The following is an 18,325-nucleotide window of genomic DNA, read 5'->3' on the forward strand; positions in this document are numbered from 1 at the left end:
CAATGTGACTGATATGACAATTTGATCTACAACGCTGCCCTAAAATATCTGTTCGCCGCAGTGAAGTTTAGACAGCCACAGAATGCATAACTTTAACGAACACGAACTGTCCGAGTTAAAATTAATTAGAGCGAGATACTTTTCACCCTTCAAATCAACCTGCAAAGAAGGTGTTATTGTGTTTCTGTGATACGCGATTATCGCTCTTCAGTGCAAACTTTAAGTCACGTGAGGGTGGAGCTATAGAAGACTGACCAATAACGAAGAAGGCATTCCACCCCGGTATCAGCGTAGCCAGAAAATCAAGGGTGAAACCAGGATACATCGACAACAGTTCCAATGCATCGCTCCAACTCTCTGGGAGAGAAAAACTTTGCTCGAACAGTTTTCGGTACATCGCTTGAAACCAGAAGAAGCTTCATCACAAGACTCCAAAAGAGAATTTCCTCTTCACTTCAGTGCGAACAGTCGTGTGCTCTCTGACTACAGTCAAACTTTATCGTTTATTAAGAAGTGCTTCAGTATTAGTATGGTATTAGTGTTTATGTGTGCAGAACGTCGCAAGCGCGACTCGTGACCGTCTCTTGTCTTTGCCCAGTGCATGATGGGACTGCGACAGTCAGATGTGATGGTAACGTATGTAGTATGTAGTGTTATGAGACGTTGTAAGTAAACTTATTTCGACAGCTCATTAAATAATTTCTTTCCATATGTCTCAGTGTCCTAATTTCTTGTAACTCGTAACAATAATTGTCATTACTGAACTTGGCTCGTGAATGAAGACTAGCGAATAAGGACTTGAATGGCCTTCTCCGCTGGCCGAATTACTGGCCGTTAACAAAACATCCAATACCCTTATCTGACATTGAACACATGTCAGGTCTGTTGTAAGTAAGCAAAAAGCAAACATCCATGCCAAACTAAGATTCGAACCTACTTGCCATTTCTTTATTATATTCTTCTTCTTCAGCTATCTAACCAAACCCAACCTAGCCTCACTAATGACGTCTCGTCAGACAATCGGACAGGTCAGCAAATCGGATTGCTTGAAACTGTTGTGGCAGCAATCACTGCCATATTTAATAATATATATCTGATACCTTCTTTCTGGGGTCCTTTCCTTATTAACCATTCCTTCCAGTGTTTTTTTTTTTTTTACCAGGCAGTTTCTTTTTAGCTAGTGTACCAGCCAATTTCTCATCCCTTTCTTGATCCATCGTCAGCGTCTTGTAATCAAGTGGTCCAGGATTCGATACCTGGTGGAGGCACATAGTGGTTTAAACTAATTCAAGGCACGCTTAGCCTATTTGTGCATAAATTGGATTTAAAAATTTTAAAAAACTTTTTCCAACATTTTTTTTATTTCTTACTTTGTCTCTTTAAAAGCTCTATTCATAACCATAGTTGCATTTCTGAAGCTTCTAGTCGCTTTTCTTCACGTTTTCGCAGCGTTTTTACACCACACCTCGCTACCTCCTTAGTCTCTCAGTTGATTTCCCAATTAATTGATTTGGTTTACCTTTCATCGCTTTTCTGCCACTTTTGGCTAATTGCGAAGATGAGGATGAGTGATGATGTGATGAAATTGATTAATACTCAAAAAGAACTCACATGCCCAGGCCGGGATTCAAACCCGAAACACATGGCGTCGTAGCGTTGTGCTAACCACTCTGCCACGGAAGTTGGCGCCCCAAAAATGTTACACGGATTAAATAACGTGTCTAGTAGAGTTAGGTAGTTAAAGTTCACTCGGCATTAACTTCATGTTTTCACTGAAATTTCCAGCATAAATGTTGCCCCTGACCCTGTAAAACCTTGTTAGCCTTAATGGTTAACAAACTCCATAATTTTAACTCTTCTTCATAGCTCATCTTTTAGGCAACTTTGGATAAGAAAGAAGAGAAAGGAAACTTACCGATACGTGGTGCTTCTAATAAAAATGCTTTCTTGGTCATATCTTCACTAATTGACTTTCTCTTGGATGGCATTCATTTTGCAGGAAAACTTCCAAACAAACCTGCAAAGAAAAACACATCTTCATAGCTCCAAATGGCAACGGCTGATATTGACAAATTGTCTGCAATAAGTTTCACGTGGATAGCTTTCTTTATCTTAAAATTTGTTTTTCTTTCTTTGAATTAGATATTTAACGTCGCTTTTCTACTTATTTAGGTTAATCGCAACGATCAGGATAAATATGCCACCGCAGTGGCTATGCCTGGCCAAGTGCAGTGTCTATGAGTGTCCCTTCATCAATTTATTCTGACCATTGTTCCTCGGAGTTGGGGGAAGCGTAACGACATTTCTCCTGAGACTTCGGCCTGCGTATGGGACCGGTGGTCACCCACCATTGAGGAAATTGGTGAGCTACGAATGAGTAGCGTAACTCCCGTCATGCAAACCTACAACGACTGCGGGTTCGTCGAGCTGACCACACGTTCCCGTAACTTGAATGATCTCACATCTCGGCAGGGGGACTGAGGGCGGCAGTCTGTATAAGCCCTGGCCCTCACGAGCTGTTACGCCACTGGTTATTTATTTATTATCGTTCCTCGGATCAAACGATTTAGGGGGTACCATACCACCTCCCAAAAATTGGCCATTTTTTTCCCGTTTTTGTGCCACTGTGTGTGTGTGTGTGAGAGAGAGAGAGAGAGAGAGAGTATATGTATGAGTGTGCGTATAGAGCGTAACTCCACTTTCTTGGCACTTTCCTTCAAACGTACGTACTTCGTGCGGTGGGTGCTTTAACGAATTATGGCCACGAGTTGATTTTCATTACGACAGAGCAAGAGATGATCCGCGAGGAGTGGGGTTAGAGAATAAAGCGTGAAATGAGAATGAAAATTGCAAGCTTTCTTTTACGACAGGAAGAAAGAGCAATATGAGGTAAATAATGGACAACGATACGGACGTCGCAGAGAAGGAAATGGGAAGACGAATTGCAGAGTTTTTGCAGAGGTGAAAATGATCATTAGGGGGAAAGAAGGAAACAGGGGCACATACGGATACATAACGACGGTCAGGAGTTATTGGATGGAACATAAAAGAGAAATATTGCTGCCATAACGAGAAGGACGAATAAATAAATTGGCATATAAAAACCCACCAGGAAATGAATTTCAAGTCTTGCTGCGCTCCTGGTCTGTAGCGAAGAACTGCGTGAAACAGTTACAACTGTTTCACATACTGCTATATTCACTTGAGAAACGCTTCTTTGCAACAAAAAATGTTGAAGTGTTAATTGTGCTCATTCATTACGATTCCAAGAATTACTATCAGAACGGTGGCGGCAATTAAGTTTTGTCACCAAATCGCCGCTACTGTGTCAGAATATACACGAGGCAAAATTATTTTTAGCAAATTACATTCTTGTGCCAGATTTATTCCAAGATGGGCACATACAGGTGGTTCAATCATGTATATTTAACGGCAATTGGTTGACAAGTGAGTTTCTGAGCAGCACTATTAATGTGTTTGTGTAAGTATTTAGATTATGGTCAAATTTATGTTTTACTGAAAAGAAATGAACAAGATATATGGTATGTAAAGTCCCCGCAGATTAAAAAATTAGAACATGATTGTTATTATCATAATATAGAGGAGGTTACTGTCCAATCAGAGGGCGCCGTGATTCTGAAACCAGCTGTAGAAAAACCCTTTAAGACTAGTAATCACTCAAACCTTGAACAGTGTTTTGTATTGCAGTCCACGTCTATTTGGTAGGCTGGAGGGCGAATGCTTCAGTCCACATTGTTAAGAACAATTGATGACGTCAGGATATGAGGCTATTAAAGTATCAAGCTGTATCGTTAAAACAACCAACCATGATCCCTGTAGGAAGCGTTTGAGAGAGCCAAGATAGCGGTGTGATGGTCATTTATTCACATTCAACAGCTTCAAGACATACAAACCTCGCAAGATGTATTTTTATGCTAGAGAAAAATAGTCGAAAGAAAGAAACTTATGAATAAGAAATATATATCATACTTTAGATAATTTTACGTCGCTTTTCTGTCGCCCTAGCTTAATCCAGAAGATGAGGATGAACTAGATGAAGAAACCATATATAATGGAACGCCACAATGTAGTTTCTTGTAAATATTCCTATTAATTTATTTTCAGCAGTAATATGTGTTTATACGTATTTGTCAGAAAGCTTGTTCAGAGACGTTGACAAACATTTGTACAACAATAAATTATAATTTGCTGCATGTATTAAAGTGCAATCAGAATCTTAAAATGCGTAAGTACAACGCCTGGAGATCGCTGTGTTACAAACATAAATTTAAAAAAGACAAACTCTATCCTATTTTGTTCATATAGAAGTTTATATTTTATAGATTTCTCATTTCCATGGAGACGATAAAATAATCACAAAGGAGCATTTGGTCTACTGGGCTTCGAACTCTCATGACAAAATTTCGACCTGCTAGTGTTGCCAGCTAAGGTGATGTGCCCCTAAAATGGCACGTTTTCACTTTGCACATAATCGCTAGTCCAAAAAGCCACCAAATGCTGAAAATGACCCATATTAGTCGCAAATGACAGATTAATATGGCATCAGTCATCAGACGTCTAATTATGACCCTTTGTTAATTTATTACAAATGTTTTTCACCCAAAAGTTTCATTCTGGAAAAAGAAAAATTAACGTTGACTTCCGCCATTGATTATTTTATATAATTTCCTGTATGGAGTAAACTGTAATGTTAAGCCTTGAAAAAATCAATAGATAATGGTTTTTAATAGAGAAAACCCGGTAGGATGCATTTTATAGGCGATCAAAGTTAAGGTTGCTAGAGTTTTGAAACACCCTGTAATATATCAAGCAATTTCGTGAGAATACTGAGAAAATTTATCTGAGAACATACTAAAAAATTACAATATTTAGCAACGCCTACTGTTCAAGCCAATGAAAATTCAATTTTGAATACAAGCCAGAGAGTTTCATTCAACTCTGGCTCTGAAAGATAAAAAAGTTTGCTCGTTCCAGAGGCAGGTCAAAAGACTGCAATTCGCGCTCTGATTGCACAAGAATTGATTCCGGCTGTCACAGGAAAGACGAGTAATCCTGGGTTCCTCGCGACTACACCCTGATTCATATGGTAGTTGGACGACATGGTGACTGTCTAAGGGTCGTATCCAGTGAAGCCTTGACGAAGTATTTCTATCGGTGTTCTTGGTCTTCGATGGGGAACCTAGTGGCTCGCTGGGGACCAAGAAATCTCCTGAAGATGGCAGGTCGGTGCGTTGAGGGTTGGATTCGGAAGGTAATGCCCCATACTTAAAGAAGAAGCCATTTTTTATTTCCAACCAGGCCCATTTTGTCTGTTCTTTGACAATTCAGCGAGCGTTAATAGACACAGAATTATGCTGACAAGTTGCAGCGTAATTCTCAAGATACGCTTAAACATACACACATTCTATTTACAAATTCAGTCATTATTACTACTGTTATCATTACTCTCTGTTATTTTCCTAATTTGCAGCATTAAAATACAAATTATTGCAAATTATTAAATTCATTTCGGCGATAAATAATTGAAGAATCAAAAATGACTTATCCAAATTTTCTGTTCAAGGTTACAAGCCATAAAACACAAACAATCTTTAGTATTTGCCTCCATCACTAGATGGTCATCTAGTTCTCCATGACACCCTTAGATTTATTTACCGTGTTTATAAAGAAAAATGTGATTACGCAAACACAGTAGGTAAGTGACAGTGTTGAACTTAAATAATGGAAGGCACTGGAACAATAATGCTTGAAATTCTGAGAACTGAACACCGAGTTATATTATAGGGTGTTACAAAATGGAAACCACATTGTTTTCAATTTGTTGAAAAGTCTAAATTGTTTGAGCTATTCTATGATTTTATGTATAATACAGTTGGATAAGTTCTTTATTTCTATCATTTATCATGTGCGATTAATTACTGACCCTCCAGTACTATCAAACCAAAAAATGATATTCTATGTGAATGAAGCTGGGTAGTTTACTCATCTAAACCATACGCAACGTTTTCTTTCAAGACAGACATTTCAATGTAGAAGAGTACTGGGAACATTGCAGGACTATATTATCACTGAAAATACTAGCTGCTAATGAAATATGGACGTTGTACACGTGTACACTTGTATGATGGGATTATGCAGAATTTTCCATCTGGTAGGGTGTAAGGTCCATTTTAGGGGGTGTAAAGGAATATTTATAGCTAAATGACAAAAAATTAGACTTTTGTGAAAAAAAATTATTGAGTGTTCAGAAAAAGTTTAGGGGAGTTGTGAGTGTGTAGTTAAATCACTGCTTCTAATCAAGAGAATACTTGGCTGCGTACGAAGAATACAATTAAAAGAGATGCCAGCTAAAAGAAAACTTTCCTTTCATATTCAATCGGAAAGCTAAAATCTTGGGCGAGGGTGTCGGAAATTGGAAATAATATCCAGATGCAATCGTGCTCGCTCGGATAGAGATCGATTTGCCTGCCCTCTCTCGGCGTCTGACTTAATCTTCGCTGTGAAAAGGGCGGAAATGGAAATCACCCCTCTTTACAAACAGTTTCGATGAAAGATTAAGGCTCCCGACTTCAACTTCTGATCTCTTTGATGAAACGGGAAGAGAAGAGATTTTCCACCCCGTTTGCTCTAGCGTCAAAGGATTATTCATGCTGTTACATCTGCAGATTACGACAGGAAACTTTCTTGAAGATTTTGTGCAAGGGTGTAGTTTTTGCTTGGTAATTTATTTTATTTTTTACTTTCTAATTTTGCATATGCACATTACTTATCCTGCAGAATGTTCCGGATCACTGATAGATGTCTCCATGCAGGCACGTAGCCAGAGGGGGCTCGGGGGGCTGAAGCCAGTCTGAAATCCTACAAATATCTAATTTAAATAGTGTGTATTGGTAATTAATTTTACTTCCTTAGCAGAATTAAACGTCTTGCATAATAAGTTGTAATATACTGAGAATTCCATCTTCAGAACTTCTACCGTCCACTCTATCGCCTTTAGATGGCGCCTGCTTATAACTCCCATCCGTAAATAAAATTCTGCCTTCGGGCCTGTCTCCACGATAGCTATAAAATATTACATGTAATTGATGTTCAGCATGTAAATATTCTACAATAAAGCAGAAGAAAGTACCAATGAAAATTGAATAAAAGTTTTCACAGTAGATTTGACTAGTATACCGTCTCATTCACTATAAAAAGGCCGGCCCCGTGGCGGAGTGGTTATCACATCGCGCTACGACGCCAGGAATCCCGGATTTGAATCCCGGCCGGGGCATGGATGTTTGTGAGTGGCCATTCATCACTTTCATCATATCATTACTCATCTCCATCTTCGGAATTAGCCAAGAGTGGCACAAAAGCGGAATAAAATAAACTAAATCAATCGATGTGCCAAAAAATACCAATGCGTAGTGAAACGCTTCTGCGGTTGGCAACATTTCAATATTTTTTTCGTCCTCTCTATTAATGGATAAGCTGAAATGAAGCAGCTAAACCGTAGCTGACAGCGGATGCCGGCAAGCGTGCTCTAATTTCAGCAATCAATGCGATTCAGCGCCAGAGTGCATCGGCGCTTAATGAAGTGTGCGTATGAATACGTCACGTATTACAGACGTGGTGCGATCTCGTCGCCTCACCCCTTTTTGGTCGGTTTTGAAAAACGGATGACCGTCGTTTCTGATTTCGACTTGGACGTCCAACACAGCATTCCCTCCCCCTTTACTTCATCTGTTGGCAATCAATACGCGAATATGTCGTCCAGTACTCAATACAACTGCGTGTAGGAGTGTTGATTTCAATTCCTATACGGATTCTTGTTGACTGCTGGACGCGACCAAAGACTGTGGCAAAAGTAAAGTACCCACCTGTGCTTTGCACCACGCTACAGACGTGTATGGGGCGTGGGGGGTGATGTGATCAGCACCACGCCCGTAGCCGCCTTTACCCCCAGGTGCCCACTTTATACGACGCTGGGTGGGCGCCGGAGCAGCTTGAACAGGTGGAAAAAATCCCGGTTCTCCCCCGCATGGATCGAACCCGGGTCTCTCGCATCGTAGACAGATAACGACTTTTTTTTCTTTTTTTTTTTTTTTAAAAAAAAGGAATACCCCTATGCGGTAGTATCCCCCGACAAACACAAACATCCATGTCGCAGAGCGCTGAGCTAACCACTCCTCCACGGAGGCCGACAACGACTGAGCTGGAAACGTATATCAATACATAGCCGTATACGAGGGTTCAATGGGAGTGACAATTACAAGTAAGACTGCTATATGGCCGTCGTAGGAAGGCGATAACTTCAAAATTAGAAGTGATTTTTTTTGGGGGGGGGCAACCATTATTTTGGGGGAGGGAGTGCTTTGCTTTTCGCTCCCGGCAACCAAGTATGCATTTATTTCAATATGGTCGGAATCGGCACTGCTACATAAAATAATAATAATAGCAAGAGAGAGTATGCATTTCTCCCTATGTTGCAAGTGGAAGAGGCTTTTTAAGTTGATTTATAAGCTAGATCGATCTGTAAAAAATATGTTGAATAATTATTTATAGACTACCATGTATTCTTTATGCAGAAACAACTTCAACTTCAGGTTACGGCTAATCAAATGGAAGTTACGACTTTTCCTAACACAAACAAAATCTTCAAACTGTCCAATTTCCATTCATGTGTATCTCTACACCATCGAAAGTTACAACCATCCAGCGCACAGACATCTTTTTCTCCAGCGCGCCGCGGAGCAGTTTCGGGTCCTCGCGTCTGGCTCGATATTGAAACTGTTCCTCGTGCCCTTAATGTCAGATTTTGGTATACCATTTCCATCGCTCGAAGTGGAGGGGGATGCGGGGGTTCGTATCGCCACCAACTAGGAAAAATTACGTAAGCATCTGTCCCCATGTCAAAGCATAGATAGGAGCATCCCCCCCCCCCCCAGGTAGCCCCAACGCTCATGCAAACATCACCCCTACTGAACAATTTCCAATTAGAGCACTGCCAGGTCGTGATCACAGCTCCAATGGCGGCGATGGGGGGGGGCAAGGGGGTCAGTTGCCCCCCAGCTTTAGCCACTTTTGCCCTTACACTATGCTAAACCATATGTACCAACGGAAAGTGAACTCTCCTTGCCCCCCAGTTTTGAAACCCAATCGCCGCCACTGGCTCCAATTAACATGCCAATAGACCAGAAAACACATGAATGCAGAATGCCCGACGGTAACTACTCGCCTTTAATCTAAAATACGTTAACAACGTCGCATTACAACGAAAGTACCCCAAAAAAAAAGCTGATTATTCTGTGCATAACTTTGCGAGCCATGTTAATGAACGGCCGTTAAACATTTCATTCGCTTATTATTGTTTTTCTCTGCCGTGCCTAATCGGATTGCAGAATTAACCGCTCTCCAGCAATCTGCAGCAGCGGTGCAAAAATGTTGATTTTAACGGATTACCTCGCAAAACCCATCACCGCGCTTTTTGCCTCTCGACCCGGAGGGAGAGGAAATGTAAAGATCCTCATTTAGCACGCGTCGCTCAAATGTTTTTATTTAAACCCGCTTTCTTGCTGCCCGACTTGCAGATCGCCCCATCTATTGCTTGCTTCAGCCCCGCTTCAACAAATGCCACAAGTGTAAGCGAAGAATGAAAATACGGAACAACTAGCAGAGGAAAAACATTTTCTCCGCCGAATTAATTATTCATAATAGTTTTAAATATTATTTTAAGATTATTTATTACTTATGTATTTATTTAACACGAAAGAGTCTGCATATTCTTGTTCCCATTGTTCTAAGTCCACTTTATGCACAAATAGGCCAATCGGGAATGGATAATGGCGTCGATGTCAATGGATTGGTCAGTGTAGCGCACCTTAAAGTTAGTAGTCCCAGGTTCGAACACCGGGTAGTAAGGCATCCATGTTCCATTGTTAGAGACACATATTTTTGGTAAATAGGAAAGCAAAATTTCGGTACAAAAATCGAGTCAATTTCGGGTTCAAAATTGGTAGATAAAATAAAATTGGGTTGTTATAGCGGTGAAAAAGTGGTACATAAAATGACATTATGGTTTTAAAAATGTGAATATAATCCTAAATTTGATTTAAAAACTGCACTTATTACACAAAATAAACATATAGCACATTTAAGTAGTTACCATTGTATTAAGTTTATTCTTGGATAAAGGGGTCAATTTTTGCTTCTCAAATATCTGCAGCAGAATTAATACATTTTCCGTAAATTGCATAACTGACAGGATAATTCTGACTTCAGAAAGTGTCAGGTCGGCAAATAAATTCTAAATTTCATGTTTAAGAGTCTATTTCGCATTTTGAAGTTGATTTCGTATTATTTCGTGACAAAACAGGGTAGGAAAATGCACCTCACATATTTCAGAAACATGAAAAATTAACATCACAATGTGTTATTTCACATTTCGTATTTTCGTCAAAAACGAAATATGAGTGTCTCTGTGCATTGTGTTTGACCCAACATCCATTACACGAGTTCATCGTCGCCTCGATTGACCAATCAGCCGATTCGGCTCCCGAAGTTCCGGGGTTCAAATCTTGGCGTGACCTGAGGATTCTTTGTGTCATAAATGTAATCTAATCATTACTCAGTGATCGTCGCGATTAGCTAAAAGTGGAAGAAAAGTTGCCCTAAATATACAAATACTATAAATAATGTAAAACAAGGTTAACCCAAGAGGCGGAAAGGCGACGTACAATTACCGAAATAGAAAAAAAGACAAGATGTTGAGCAAATGAAATTATGACGATGACGATGCTGATACAGGATACCAGTGTTGAAGTGATATAAGAGGAAACTATGGCGAGAAATCGCTGAAAGAAAGTGGACCAAGTTGTTGGGGTCCACACTCAACAATATGCACCTCCAGCTTATTTTATATACGCATAAGCTGGAGGTACATACAGTGGCGCAGGAACGGGGGTGTACCCCCTAAATCCGTAAATTCAGTTGTACCCCCTGTACCCTCCCCCTTAGATCATTTGACAGAGGCAAGGCAAGGTACTACTGTTAAAAGAACCTATTTCCAATTCACTCAATAAAAAGAGTTTATATTGTTTATAACTTACAAGCATTATCTTCCTTACCACAGAAATTCAAACCATTGTAAACTTATTCTACTACATTGTGCTTGCTGCTAGTTAATTCATTGACCTGTGTTCTTGGAAATCTCTTTAAGATGAAAATTGTTTAAAATGTGTGTGGAACGATGGAATCAGGTAAAGCTTACTCTCAGGAAATCACACTCCAGAAGAATGCTCTTTTGCGTAAGAGGGGCACTTTTCTAAAGAAGTGGTCGTGTCAATTCGAAGATAAGATACAAATCTTCATCAGAAGAATATATGACTGACCTCCTTTTCTTTTTGAATTTTTAAAATCGAATTTTCCGAAACGAAATTCTTACACAAACGAGACGAGACACGACAGACCAACTTGGGGGGTACAATGTACTCCACCCATAATTTTCATAGCTTTGTAAGAGGGTGTTCGGAAAATATACTTAAACCTATATGTAAAGAGATTTTTTGAAAATAGAGATGGTACTGAGACAAGAAAAGTCTGCGTTTCCTCTCAATTATCTAGACGAGACTAAAATAAAGCTCGGTAAAATCAAAGCGAGACGATCCTTGATGTCCGAGACGATCTCGTTCGAAACTCTGGTATCATATTTGAAGACATTGCTTAAAGAAAATTTAAATTACTACTTGTCTTATCCAGACATATCAAGCTTATATGATCTTGATTTTTTTAAAATAAGTCGTATATTTTGTTTACTGTAATTGCATAGTTAATCCATTACTGACAATTGCGCGCCTGTGCTAACCAGTTTCATCTATTCAGGATATAATTCCATATTTCGACGATTCTCAGTACCGATACAAGATGTAAAGCAGAAAAACGTTATTAAGAAAAGTTATTGCTTTAATGGCCTATATACGTTGTGAAACTTTGAGTGGTGACACAAAGTACGTCTTGTTTAAACTAAACCTTTCGTTGATCAGGACAAGATTTCTCAGTTTATAATTAAGGGGTCCCACATGCACAGTGATTTCTTTGGATTCCACGTTAAACTATAGATTCAGTCCCGATTAGCCTATCTGAGCATGAAGTGAATCTAGAATAAGTTTTAATAATTTCTGATTGGATACCGAAAGAAAAATAAGCACGAACAAGAACGAGAAAGAGCTCACCACACAGGAGACGAGATGAGGCTGTGTCAATTCTCGACTCGTTGCATAGCGATATTATTCCTACGTGAAATTAAATGTTTCATAGACATTAAAACAAGGATGAATTTATGATTTTATTAAAGGGGGGCTTATTCTTATATATGTATTAGGTATACTTAGAATTTGACATTAATTGCTTAAAATCTAATTTTGATATCGAATGCAACACAAACGCAACGCCATTTTAAATTAAAGTGTAAAGTCAAATGTAAGAAAATTACATTAGTCAGATGAATGCACGAGATGAGACTCACTGCAGGTTCTAATGGTTTGCCAGTTGGCTTGTCAAGGGCACTGTGATACTTGGACTTAAGTCTAATATCTTGCAAATTTTTCTACACGCAAGCGATGCACTGGGGGTCGAAGGAAAGGAAAAGTAGGTTTAAAACTTCTAAATGATTTCTCTAATCAGTTAAGGTTAGGTTTGTGGCATTGAACCCGCTTTCACATTCGGCTATAGATAGATATTGGTAGATTTTAGATTGGATTCACAAGATCTTTGAGGGCCTCCCCGATGGCGCAGTGGTAGCGTCGCCGCCTTGTAATCAAGGGGTCCCGGGTTCGATACCCGGTGGAGGCACAAGTGGTTCGGATCCCACTTTAAACTGTAGGTCCAGTCCCGATTAGCCTTACTGTGCATAAAGTGGACTTAAAACACCAACTCAACTCAACTCAACAAGATCTTTGAGTGAGATGGAATTGTTTGATTGACTGATTTGGTTTATTTTTCTTCGCATTTGCCACTTTTGGCTAATCGCGAAGATGACGAGTGATGATATAATGAAGGGACACTCACAAATAACACCCATCCGAGGTCGGGATTCGAACTCGGGACCTCTGGCGTAGTAGCGCGGTTTGCTAGTAACTCCGTCAAGGAGGCCGACAAGGTGGGAATGTGTTTTGGATTTTCTTTGGAGATGCGAAAACCTTTAACTGTGCCGCGTACATGCTTTTGCCTACATTTAGTTCACCTTTCACATAAACGGGGAATTGACATGTCACCCTGAAACACACGCATGTGTCTGCATTTAATAATACAACATACGAGAAGAAACCTTGACCGGTTCTTCATACTGTACACCAACGATTGAAAAGAAAAAAAAATAAATGCTTTGTCAACCATCTCAACTCATTTTTGTGTTTTGTTTTATAATACAACGTCCTATTGATGTCTGAGAAGATGCCGGCTTCTAAAGGCATTGGAATTGTTTAAATATATTTTTATGTGTAGGTATGGAACTTTAAAATTAAAATGAACTGAACTGAATGGAATTCTTATAAGTGTGGTATATTCAACAATATGGTTTCTATATCCAGTGGGTTGGAGATGATTCATTTTGGTTGGGATGGCTCAATATAGAGGAGCGGAGAATCATCCTTACCACCTTTAATCTTACCCTACATTAAAATGAATAGATGTATCTATGTTCACAATTTTCACATTTCGAACTCTTTTCTGTTCCGTTAAATTCAAAATGAGCCCAGAACAAGGTCCAGAGCTTTATGTTATTGGAATTGTTATTTGGTCTTAGGAACTGTTTATAAAATAACCATAAATTCTAAGAAAAGCAAAGAAATAAAAATTACATTAAAAAAAAAACAACAACAGGAAAGTAGTGTGTAGTCTACTGTTCTGTAAAATGGAATATTTTCCATGCCTTCACAATATACCTATAGGTATAAGTACCGTGCCATGGCTCTACCCTCAGAAAAAGAAAAAGCACGTACTTTGCCAAAATATAGTTAAATTAATACATTTCCGAACGAGGAGATTCGAATCTCGTAAGCGTTCGAGCTTACGGCCTCCTCAATTCCTGCGCCGCATCCCCAGCTGTTCTCTCACTTGCTCTGGGCCAGCATAGTCTGGCCTGTGCGCAGAGGCATGCGCGGAGGCATGAAAAAGTCTCCGCAGTTAACGAGCGAGGAGGTGGTAGCCCAGTGGTAGCCATAAGACAACCAGCCGTGCCCCTTTTCTGGTGGCAAGACGCGAGAGCTTTTACATTGTGTTGACATAGTTGCAAACTTCACAGAGAAGTGACTAATCCTGACCGATTTGTAACACTCGTTGGAGAAGTAATTCGCGAGAAAGGTACTTTCCTGCATACTTGGCAAGAACGAACGTAATATCTTCCCCAAATTTATATAACCATTTAGATAGATGCGTCTAAAAAGCCATCCAGACTTTTTTTTTATCGATTTCTTCCTTACGAAAATATATATATCCCTTACTCTCACGCACACAGACACTCACGTGTTGCAACTGACGTTGACAACATTGAAGACATTTTCTGTACAAAATAATTGCCTAAATATCAAAGGGAATTCAATTCGCATCACCAGGAGATTTTTTACTTTAATATTTGTAAAAAATCACACGGAAAATCTATCAGTATAAGAATTTCACTTGGAGATATAATTCAACATCTTGCATTGAATTCTAAAAATTGTACATCTACAGTTCATTTAGCAGATAATCATATTTCAGTTGTTAGTAACACCGATTGTTGATGTACCGTCTGCCGTTCTGGGGTTGCAAATTATAAACAAAGCAAGGCGAGAATATCGTGATCGACTCGGTGTCTCTAATTGTTCAGGGTTTTTTTTTTTAGTGAAGTAAAAGTGTCCGATGGTGTGTGAAAGGAAGGGTAGTTAGTAAAGATGAGTCAGATTAGAGCATTATTACATACACCGTTTTCCAAGGTACTATGCGATATTAAATTAAAAGTTAAACAACTTGGCTGTCCCACGCCAAATTTAAACATCAATTCTATTTTAAATTTCAAAAAAATGGTAAAGGTGACAGGCGTCGAAATTTTAATAGTCGCATTTATCTGGCCGACCTCCGCACAGCATGCTACGACGCCAGAGATTGCGGGTTCGAATCTTGGCCTGGGCATCGGTGTTCTTTGTGAGTGTTCACTCATCCTTATCTTCGCGATTAACCAAAAGTAGTACAAATGCGAAGTAAAATAAACCAATCTTAGGAACTCTGAATTTTTGTCTGCAATTTTAGTAAACAAAGTTCCATTAAAATTACCTCTTTCATTAGATTTTTATGACATATGCTAGCGAAAATTTTTCAATTTCTTGATCACGTTGGCACTACCCATCATACTAGCTGCCAGCTGCCACTGTCTATACAGGGTGTTTCTAAAGGTCGTTTACAACGCTTGGGAGGTGATTCCTCACACGATAACAAGCAAAAAGTGTGAGTTCCATTTTTACGACTGAGGCTTCGTTTCCGAGATAGGAGCCTCGCAAAAGGTGACAAAGTGAACGTCACACCTAACTGGGACGAATACTATCACAGATAGAGAGGCGGTTCCAAGGGAAACATAAAGGAATCGTATGTGCTCAGTCCGGAAGTCACTATGAAAAGTTCACTGAACGCATGCGCAATGGAGTCCTCAAAGGAATTGGGGATTTCCAGCAAGAACAATGCATGGAAAGGGTATGTAACGCAGCAAAAAGGACCGTGACAATGAGAAATGCGTTAAAGACAACACATCCCGACCTCAAACATCAAAACATGAGCACGGAACACAAAATCCGAAAAGTTGAGCATGGTTGCATACCCCAGTTACACGCGAGGAATGAACGAATCTTGTCATGTGCCATACGAGAGACACATTACTCCACCAGGAGGAGGGAAAGAAAAACACAATATCAGATGATTGCGACAACGTGTATTTTTACACGCGACAACTACGTAATATCCCCCCCTCCACACACACACAACAAACAACAAATGCTACAAAGTCTTAAGCACAGACAGTGCGTGTCACTGTACACCAACTGAAGATGTCACTTTCACCACACAAAGGGTGTGGGGAGCAATACCAAGAGTGTTCTCACTGGGATTTGCCGAGGGCGATAATCACAGCCGGTTTTGAAAATGTCTGCCGTTCACTTCTACGCAGAGGTGACAGCGACGAATCAAGGATTGTCGAGTACGAGCAAACAAGCCAGGTGTATCTGCTACCATCGCGGCGGCGACGTTGATGAGAGCAACGAGGTCCTCAGCTGATGTGACAGGTGTGTCGTATACGAGGGTTTTCATTTCTCCCCAGAAGAAAAAATCGAGAGGGTTGAGATCTGGCGACCTCAGTGGTCAAGGCACAGGCTCATTCCCACCAATGAACCTATTGCGAAACACATCATGCAGGAAATGTACTACATTACGATCGAAATTAGCTTGTGCCCCATCGTGTTGGTACCACATTTCTTGCCGCAGTGCCAAAGGCACGGTCTCCACCAGTTCCGGCAGAACCTCACTAAGAAATGCATGATACGTGCGAAAATTCAGGCGAACAGGGAGAATGTATGGTCCAATTAAATGATCACGTACTATCCCACATCACACATTCACTGAAAACCTGTGCTGGTGATGTCGGTTGTCAAAGTCCCAGACATGACTGTTTCTACTATTGAAGACATCCATCCTGGTGCAAATGGCTTCATCTGTCCACAATACCTTTGCCCCGAAGTGAGGGTTTGTGTCCAGCTGATGCAACAACCATTGGCAAAACTCCATACGAGGGCGAAAGTAACAGTAACAGTTCTTGTACTTTCTGCAGTTTAAAAGGGTGCATTCCTTCCTCTGACAACACTCGCCAAACATTCACATGAGACGTGTTTCGTGCCCGAGCGAGCACTCGCGTACTGGTGCCAGGATGTTCTGCGACCGCTGTTAACACATCTTCTGCAAACTGATGTGTGCGTACACTTCGGGGTCTTCCAACTTCTTGCCGCGGTGGTAACACTTACCCTGTTTCACGCAGTCGACAGCCCACTACCTGAAAGAAGGCGTGAGACGGTAAACGTCTATGTGGAAAGCGTTCTCCATAAATACGCCTTGCCTCACGGCTATTACCACGTGCCTCCCCATACATGAGATGCATGTCTGCTAGCTGCTGGGTCGTATACGCAGCCATCTGTGTAATATGGAGCTGGAACTGCAAAGTATCGTTTTTGTTTAACACTGGCACACTGCACAAATTGGCCGTATCACTGTACGAACACCACAGGCCAAATGTTGCGATACTTGACTTGCCCACTCTACCACGTCAACTTCTTTCAATACAACATACTAGTACTCTTCAATGCGTATGACAACCTAGAGCGAACTGCTGACATCTTCAGTTGGTGTACAGTGACACGCACTGTCTGTGCGTAAGACATTGTAGCATTTGTTGTTTGTTGTGTGTGTGTGGAGGGGGTATTACGTAGTTGTCGCGTGTAAAAATACACGTTGTCGCAATCATCTGATATTGTGTTTTTCTTTCCCTCCTCCTGGTGGAGTAATGTGTCTCTCGTATGGCACATGACAAGATTCGTTCATTCCTCGCGTGTAACTGGGGTATGCAACCATGCTCAACTTTTCGGATTTTGTGTTCCGTGCTCATGTTTTGATGTTTGAGGTCGGGATGTGTTGTCTTTAACGCATTTCTCATTGTCACGGTCCTTTTTGCTGCGTTACATACCCTTTCCATGCATTGTTCTTGCTGGAAATCCCCAATTCCTTTGAGGACTCCATTGCGCATGCGTTCAGTGAACTTTTCATAGTGACTTCCGGACTGAGCACATACGATTCCTTTATGATTCCCTTGGAACCGCCTCTCTATCTGTGATAGTATTCGTCCCAGTTAGGTGTGACGTTCACTTTGTCACCTTTTGCGAGGCTCCTATCTCGGAAACGAAGCCTCAGTCGTAAAAATGGAACTCACACTTTTTGAATGTTATCGTGTGAGGAATCACCTCCCAAGCGTTGTAAACGACCTTTAGAAACACCCTGTATATATATATATATGGAAGGCTGAATTTTCTACCCCCCCCCAAATGAAAACGTTCCTGCGCCACTGGGTACATATTGTTGACTGTGCAGGTGGACCCAAACAATATGGTCCTCTTTCTTTTATATTCTGTTGACTGATATTATTCGCGTCCTTTTTTCACTTTTGTAATTTTTCTTTATTTGCCGCGGCTCTTCGGGATCGTGTTTGTTAACTCCCACGAGGATCGAACACTGAACTTCCAGAAAACTTTATGTTTTC

General features: G+C 40.4%; 1 long non-coding RNA gene across 1 annotated transcript in view; it reads right to left on the minus strand.

The window, feature by feature from the left end:
* The window catches only part of LOC145982407 (uncharacterized), a 175,668-nt gene that overhangs the window by 13,562 nt on the left and 143,781 nt on the right, over window positions 1-18,325 (minus strand). Inside the window, exon 3 of the long non-coding RNA XR_014441046.1 lies at window positions 1,916-2,017. This is a non-coding gene — a long non-coding RNA (uncharacterized LOC145982407). The remainder of the gene's footprint in view (window positions 1-1,915; window positions 2,018-18,325) is intronic.

This window comes from Lepisma saccharinum, chromosome 1, assembly GCF_977018435.1.
Source record: "Lepisma saccharinum chromosome 1, izLepSacc3.1, whole genome shotgun sequence".
Lineage (NCBI taxonomy): Eukaryota > Metazoa > Arthropoda > Insecta > Zygentoma > Lepismatidae > Lepisma > Lepisma saccharinum.